The following is an 8,558-nucleotide window of genomic DNA, read 5'->3' on the forward strand; positions in this document are numbered from 1 at the left end:
GACGGGAGGGTCTCGCTGTGACCCCCAGGCACCGCTGGCCTTTTCAGCCACATGCCTGCATTCCTTGGAAATACATTTCATTAACAGCCGAACGGAACACGCTGAGAAACAGGAGGAATTCTTGGTTGGAACACGCTGAGAAACAGGAGGAATTCTTGGTTCGCTTCAACCCTTAGCAACAGTGAATTTTCACCACCGGGTATTTCGTCTGCTCTCTGAAATGCGCTGGAACTTTCCTTTGGGCTAAACGTGCCTCAGCTGTCCATGGCACCTGACACACTTGGCGACTCCGCCTGACCCGGGAGCACCCTGGGCCCCAGGTACAGGGTCCTTCCTTCCTGACCACCCCCTCGTGGGAGTGCTGAGGCCAGTCAGCCCCCAGCTCTGGGGGTTCAGCGTCCCCTCGGAAGTGACTGCGAGTCAAGCTCCCCACCGACGCCCTCCCCTCTGGTCTCGCTCCCGCCAGGGCCGCTTCGTGCGCGGTGCCGGTCAGCCCCTCCTCAGGGGAGAGGAGACCCGGGCCGACTCTGCTCCACTGACCTGCCGGTGCCCGTCCGGGATGTGGCCGGCCGAACAGCCAGTAGGTGTCGGGGAAGCCACGAGGGCGGGCGCCCTCCCGTACCCTCACGACACGATGCTGCTCCGGGTGGAGCCCGCGGCCGGGGGGGGGGGGGGGCAAGAGGCGCGACGGGGGTGGGAACGAGACGGGGCCACGGGAAGCCCACCCCGGGCCGGGGCGCAGAGGCAGGATGTGGCGGGGAGGGCCGGCCCAGCCGCGAAGCCCGTGCCTCCACCCCGCCCAGGCCCGAGCGGCCCTCAGACCTCCCTGCTGGCCCCTGGGCTCGGGGTGGGCGACAGGCGCGCCGAAGAAGCCATCCCGCTCGAGCCGTCCGGAGAGGCTGGCCCAGGGGTTGTGCCTGTTCGAGGCGTGGGGCGAGCGCCAGGGCCTGAGGGTGTGGAGCCGTCCAGCCGCAGGTCACAGGCTTTGCCTGTCGGAAAGGAGGGCTGCGATGGGGCTGTGCCGACGGAAGGGGAGGATGGAGTCGCCCACAGTCCCCATTTGCCAGGCAGAGCTTCATCGCGGACCCTGTTCTCAGCAGCTGTGCACAGCAGGGACACCCAGGCCTGGGGAGTCTGTGCCCCACGCAGGGCCGCTGGGTTCCTACATGGCAGCCCCGGCATCTCCTGCTGAGAAACACCAGAGACCGTGCTCCTTCCCCGAGCCCACCGCAGCGCTGCAGAGCCCAGGGGGGCTGGGGGCTTCACCTCAAACTTGAGGAAGCCACACCTGGGGGCCGGGGCACAAGCGGGAGTCCCACCTTCCCCGCAGAAGAAGACCCCACGGAGGGTCTATCTTTTGGAAATAAAATTAGACTAACAGTTTTACACACAGAATCTTAGAGCTGGGAAAAGTCCTTTGTGTCATTCATGTAGCTTCGTAAGATTTTTTTTTTAATTAATTAATTTTATTTATTTATTTATGGCTGTGTTGGGTCTTCGTTTCTGTGCGAGGGCTTTCTCTAGTTGTGGCAAGCGGGGGCCACTCTTCATCGCGGTGTGCGGGCCTCTTACTATCGCGGCCTCTCTTGTTGCGGAGCACAGGCTCCAGACGTGCAGGCTCAGTAATTATGGCTCACGGGCCCAGCTGCTCTGTGGCATGTGGGATCTTCCCAGACCAGGGCTCGAACCCATGTCCCCTGCATTAGCAGGCAGATTCTCAACCACTGAGCCACCAGGGAAGTCCCGTAACATGTTTTTTTAATGAGAGGATGGATTTCCTTGAGCAAGAGTTAATTTCCAGGAATGGGTCCCTGGATACCAAGGACTGTTTTGGGAAAGAAAGACGAATCTATTCTGTGAACGCCTTACAGAACTTATTCTATATTGTAGTTCTCTCTGGAAACACATGTACCATTGATCTTTGTAGCAGCCCTTAACATCCTCAATAGAAGCTCTCATTTCCCCATTAGTGCTTGTTATAGACTGAATATTTGGGTCTCCCCAGCATTCACATGTTGACACCCTACCTCCAATGTGATGGTATTAGAAGGTGGGTCTTTTGGGAGGTGATTAGGATTTGATGAGGTCATCGGGATGGAACCCTCACGATGAGATTCTTACCATTGTGAGAGTCATGAGAGAGCTGGCTTTTTCTCTCTGCTCTCTGCCCTGTGAGGACACAATGAGAAGTGGACAGTCTGCAACTCGGAAGAGAGTCCTCACCAGAAGGCGATGATCCTGGCACCTAGATCTCAGACTTCCAGCCTCCAGGACTGAGAATACATTTTTGTTGTTTACAAGCCCCCACCCCGCCCCGTTTGTGGTACTTTGTGACAGCAGCCCAAACTGACTTAGCACTCTTTTCTTCAACTAAATGGAAGAATTTGTGGAGCCCATCCATTTTATGATACAATTTCCCAAATAACCAATATTCTGTCTATACACTCTGATTACTCAACTTTTTTATTTATCAAAATTGTTATTAAAAAAAGCTTCCAGGGCTTTCCTGGTGACGCAGTGGTTGAGAATCTGCCTGCCAATGCAGGGGACACGGGTTTGAGCCCTGGTCTGGGAAGATCCCACATGCCACGGAGCAACTGGGCCCGTGAGCCACAACTACTGAGCCTGCGCATCTGGAGCTTGTGCTCCACAACAAGAGAGGCCGCGATGGTGAGAGGCCCGCGCACTGTGATGAAGAGTGACCCCTGCTCGCCGCAACTATAGAAAGCCCTTGCACGGAAACGAAGACCCAACACAGCCAAAAATAAATTTAAAAAAAAGAAAAAACCTTCCATATTTTTTCCTAATAAATTGTTTCCAATCCAAGTTGTCACTATAATGGTTCTATGATATTAATAATTTGAGCCCTAATACCCTGCTTAAAATAATCATTTATTTGTCTTATGAATAAGTTCAGGGTTCAAATGCAAAAGTTTTAAAAGGATATACTGTGTAAAACATCTATGTCATCCCTCTGACGGAAAGAAGGAGGGAAGAAAGGAAGGAAGGAAAAAACATTGAATTTGCCCTCAGTTTAGCTGCCACTTCCTAAGGGAAGCCCTTCCCAACTCCAGACTCCCAGGCATCACAAATAAGCTCTCATGGGACACTGTCCATACTGTTGCAGGTCATGTTCCCTGAAAAGCTGATTCTGAGACAAGGACAGACTTTCAGGAAGTTTCCTGGGGTGTGTTTTTGGGTATAAACATAGAATTACCATATGACTCAGCAATTCCGCTCCTAAATCATTGAAAACAAACACTCAAACAAACCTACATACACACATGTTTATAGCAGCACTATTCACAGTAGAAAAATCATGGAAATAACGCAAATGTCCATCAATGGATGAATGAATAAACAAATTGTGGTATATACCTACAGTGGAATAGTAATTCAGTCATAAAAAGGAATGGAGCAATTAAATATCAAACAATTACACGTCCAAAAGCATTTTTTTAAGGAATGAAATACTAATACATATTACAGTGTGGATGACTCTCACAAACATCATGCTAAGTGAAAGATGCCAGACACAAAGGTCACACATTGTACGATTACATTTATCTGAAATATCCAGAATAAGTAAATCCATAGAGAAAGAAAGTAGATTGGTGGTCTCCAGGGCCTGATAGAGAGAGAGAAGTAGTATCTTCTCAATGGGTGCAGAGTTTCCTTTTGGGGTGATAAAAATGTCTGTGGGAAGTAAAATTTTTTTAATTGGAAAATGATTGATTAAAAACTAAAGTCTGTGGGGTATTTCTTGGTACTGCCTTTCCCAATTTTCACAGTAAATGGTCAAGTACACAGTAAATGGTCAAGTACAGCAGCCATGGTTTGAGAAAGAAATGATGACCAGGGCTCAGAACACTCACTCAGGGACGAGGGTGAGGGTCACCCCACCAAGTAAGCCATCCATTTTAGCAGAGATATTATCCAAGGATGAGGGGAATTGAGAATGGATGGCACAGGAGGGAGACAATGACTACCAGTTGTGGCCTTGAGGCCACCTACAGTAACAGAGGCTATAGTTCAACACACTGACCCTCCTTTCACTAGTAGTTCATCTCACTCACCCTCTCCCCTAAAAACGATCCATGGAAACTATGAAAGACTTGTTTCCAGAACTTATGCAAAGACGTTGATCCGAGTAAAGGCAACAAAAGCAAAAATAAACAAGTGGGGCTACATCCAACTAAAAAGCACAACAAAGGAAACCACCAACAAAATGAAAAGGCAACGTACTGAATAGGAGAAAATTTTTACAAATCATATATCTTATAAGGGGTTAGTATTCAAATTATATGAAGAACTCATACCAAAAAACTAGAAAATAAATCCAACTAGGGCATCCCTGGTGGCGCAGTGGTTGAGAATCTGCCTCCCAATGCAGGGGACACGGGTTCAAGCCCTGGTCTGGGAAGATCCCACATGTCACGGAGCGGCTAGGCCCGTGAGCCACAATTGCTGAGCCTGAGCGTCTGGAGCCTGTGCTCCGCAACAAGAGAGGCTGCGATAGTGAGAGGCCCGCACATCGCGATGAAGAGTGGCCCCCCACTTGCCACAACTAGAGAAAGCCCTCACACAGAAACGAAGACCCAACACAACCATAAATAAATAAATAAAATTTTTAAAAATCCAACTAAAAAATGGGCAGAGGATCTGAATAGACATTTTTACAAAGAAGATACAGAGATGGCCAGCAGGTAATTAAAAAGGCACCTAAAATCACTAATCAGCAGAGAAATGCAAATCAAACCACAAAGAGATATCACCTCATCCAGGTTAGAATGGGTAATATCAAAAACACAGGAACTAACAAGTGTTGGCAAGAGTGTGGAGAAAAGGGAAGCCTTGTGCACTGTTGGTAGGAATGTAAATTGGCGCAGCCACTATGGAAAACAGTACGGAGGTCCTCAAAAAATTAAAAATAGAACTATCATATGATCCAGTAATTCCACTACTTGGTATTTGTATGAAGGAAACAGAAACTCTAATTCAAAATGAAATCTGTACCCCCGTATTCACTGCAGCATTATTTACAATAGCCAAGACTTGGAAACCCCTGTGTTCATTGATGGATAAATGGATAAAGGACATTTGGCATAATATGCCAAATTATTTATTTATATATGTATATAATTATATATATATATATATATATATATATATATATATATATATATATATATATATATATAATTCAGCCATGAGAAAGAAGAAAATCCTGCCATTTGTGACAGCATGAATGGACCGTGAGGGCGTTATGCTAGGTGAAATATGTCAGACAGAGAAAGAAAAATCCTGTATGATCTCACTTTATATGGAATTTTTAAAAAAGCTCATAGATACATAGACTGGTGGTTACCAGAGGCAGGCGGTGGAGGGTGGGTGAAATAGGTAAAGATGGTCAATATGTACAAACTGCCAGTTATAAAATAAATAAGTCCTGGGGATGTGACTATAGTTAATAATACCATACTGCATATTTAAAAATTGCTATGCTAGTTATTTTTCTCTCCACAGTGTATGCTGATTCAGTCAAGAACCCCCTCCTCATTTCTGATGGCCTGAAGAGCCTCAAATAGAGGTATATCAAAGAATGGGAAAGAGCTTCCTGAGAGATTCAGCTACTTGGTTTGTATCCTGGGCTCCTCTTGATTCACCTCCGGCCGCTGTTACTGAGAGACAGATGTGAGAACAAGCAGAGAATGGGGGCCTGGGAGTTTGCAGAGAATCTGTTCACCGACAAGGAGAGTCCAACTGTCCTCAGAACTTGGATTCTGGACACTGAGCTTGAGAAAGGGAAGCTACTTTGAGGCCAACACAGCACCTCGGACTGTCCTCTGGGTGACCCCTGGGGTACACGACTGGGCATTTTTTGAAATATGAAAATTGGAAATATTTCATTTTTTGACATTAGCGTTGGAGCCCTTATTTTCTCATTCACCAAAACTTCTGCTGCAGAGACTCTGTGCTCATTCTTTTCACCTTCAAATCCAAGTACGTAATAGTGATCAGGGTGCCCTGAGGATCTATCCAGTGTTGCATCCAGGTTCAGTAATCCCTCCAGTGCATGCTAGGGAAGACCAGTGAAACTCTTAACCACAAACACAAACAGAATACTTGGGGGGGGGAAATATGTACGTGATACAGAAGTATTCTGCTAGTTTTACAAATTAAACATGTCAGAGGACAAAAATGTATGGAACCTTTTATGAATCATCAACCTAGATTTTAATAATTTAATAATTTGTATCTCTTGAACATTCAGATCAAGAACTTGTATTTTGTTCTAAGGACTATCTAATGTATTACAGAGATTTTTTTAACTCAAAGAAAAGATTTTATAAGCTCTAAGTACGTCATGATTTATTAAAATGATAGTAATATTAGGTTGGCCAAAATGTTCGTTCGGGTTTTTCTGTAAGATATGAAAAACCTGAACGAACTTTTTGGCCAACCCAATATTAGGCCCTCTTATAAACCAGTAAATAAAATTTATACACTATAAAATTGAGAAATGAATAGATTACAATTTATATTCTTTTTTCTTTTTTTGGTCGCACCACACGGCATGCGGGGATCTTAGTTCCCAGACCAGGGATCGAACCCGTGCCCCCTGCAGTGGAAACGTGGAGTCTTAACCACTGAATCTCCAGGGAAGTCCCTATAATTTATATTCTTAAATAAACATTTTCACCATTATGAAGTCATGGAGTTATTTTCTAATGTTTCACTACACCTGAGTGTCTCAAGGTTAACAATGACCCTTAGGTGCTGCAGACATTGAATGCTGTTGTCTAAAGGTTACTGTTGGAAATTTCCTGGCGGTCCAGTGGTTAAGACTCTGCACTCTCACTGCTGAGGGCCCGGGTTCGATCCCTGGTCAGGGAACTAAGATCCCACAAGCCACACAGTGTGGCAAAAAAATAATAAATAAAATAAATAAATAAAGGCTACTGTTGTCAAGTTGGATATAATCATCATTCCTTTGCCCTCTAACTTTCTGCTGTTGGCTTCCCCATTGCTGTGCCCTCCTATAATTTCCTTACTGCACCACTGGTCAATTGAAAGGTAAGACTTTTGGGGGTCATTTTTTGATACTCATTTCCCAAATTATGACCTTCCACCACAGATAAAGTGAACTCAAAGTTTTCCTTCAGACCTGCAGATATTCTTTAGAGTTTCAGAACTCTAAGAACTTTCAAATGCAAAAATTATAAATAAGAACTTTCAAATGCAAAACTCAGCTATTATTTAAGAAGAGATTTGAGATTCCTGTTTCCAGAGACCCTGAGGAGCCCGTATTTCCCGTTCACATAAGAATACTGGAGATCTATCGCTAAATTATTTAAAGATGCACTTTCAGTCAAGTCAGGGAGATACGAGGACCCAGTTACGTGCCAAAAGCTAAATGTGGAGCATTAATTATCAAGTGCTGTTGGCATGACCTTGAGCGAAGCCTGTGTGTCGGAGCAGATCAGCTCCACGCCTCAATCTTGGGTTCCAGGACACATGTTCAGGGACAGGAGGTGGGAATTTGACCCCTGCTGAGTGAGATCTTGAAACACGGGGTCCAATCAAACATAGGAGACCTTTAAAGTCCACAGCTGTCAATGAGAGCGGGCAAGGAAAGCTTTACCACTGACCCAGGGGAAGGCGGGCAAGCTCCTCTCTGTGCAAATCTCCAAAAAATATATTAAGTAACTCCAGGATCAAAGGGCCGAATCCCACCCACCTGGACCCTGTGAGGAGCAGGAGGTCTGATGACACAGGTGGGAGTGGTGACCCTGGTCCTCCCAGAACACACTCAACACGACCCATCATGAGACCTGCACAGTAGAAATGGGCAGAGACCTGGAATGCACATTTTCCCCTAAAAATCATTGTTCTTTCTAACACCCCAGCCAAACTTTGCCTCTCAATTAAAAGAAAATTAATATGCTTTAATAATAAAACCATAAATGTTTAATAATAAAACCATAAATAATAAAACCATAATATGTTTAATAATAAAACCATATTCTTACTGGAATAGACTGAGTAAGGTCACAGAAGATATTGCCTTTGAAAATAGAACACAAATTATATTTGTTTTCTTTATTTACAAAATTGGAAAATAAAAGAAATGTAAGTAACTTAGAATCCTAACTCCTTAACATACCCCGAGGGTAGCATTGCACTGAATTTCCTTCAAATTTTTGTGTTTTGCTTGATTTTTATTTGTTTATGAAAAATCGACAGAACCTCAGCCTGAGAAACGGTGCCATGAGCTAAGCCAGGCCCTCCACGGGGCTCCACAGAGGCTGAGGGGTCCGCAGGGCAATGAGAGACTCCCAACTGGGCTTGGATCCTGCAGTGTCCCCTACTTGATGCCAGGGCTACTGCGTGCCTACAGGGATGCAGCAGCACTGGGCCAGGTGAGCTGTCTGCTTGCATGAGAAGAAGCCCCGGTGCCTCTGTCCTCCTCACCCTTTACCCAGGAGGCCTAAAACAGGGAAGGTCAAGGGCATCCCACACTGTCTCACCACACTGATCAGCTGAGGTGCTCCCTG

Source organism: Balaenoptera ricei, chromosome 8, assembly GCF_028023285.1.
Source record: "Balaenoptera ricei isolate mBalRic1 chromosome 8, mBalRic1.hap2, whole genome shotgun sequence".
NCBI classification, from domain to species: domain Eukaryota; kingdom Metazoa; phylum Chordata; class Mammalia; order Artiodactyla; family Balaenopteridae; genus Balaenoptera; species Balaenoptera ricei.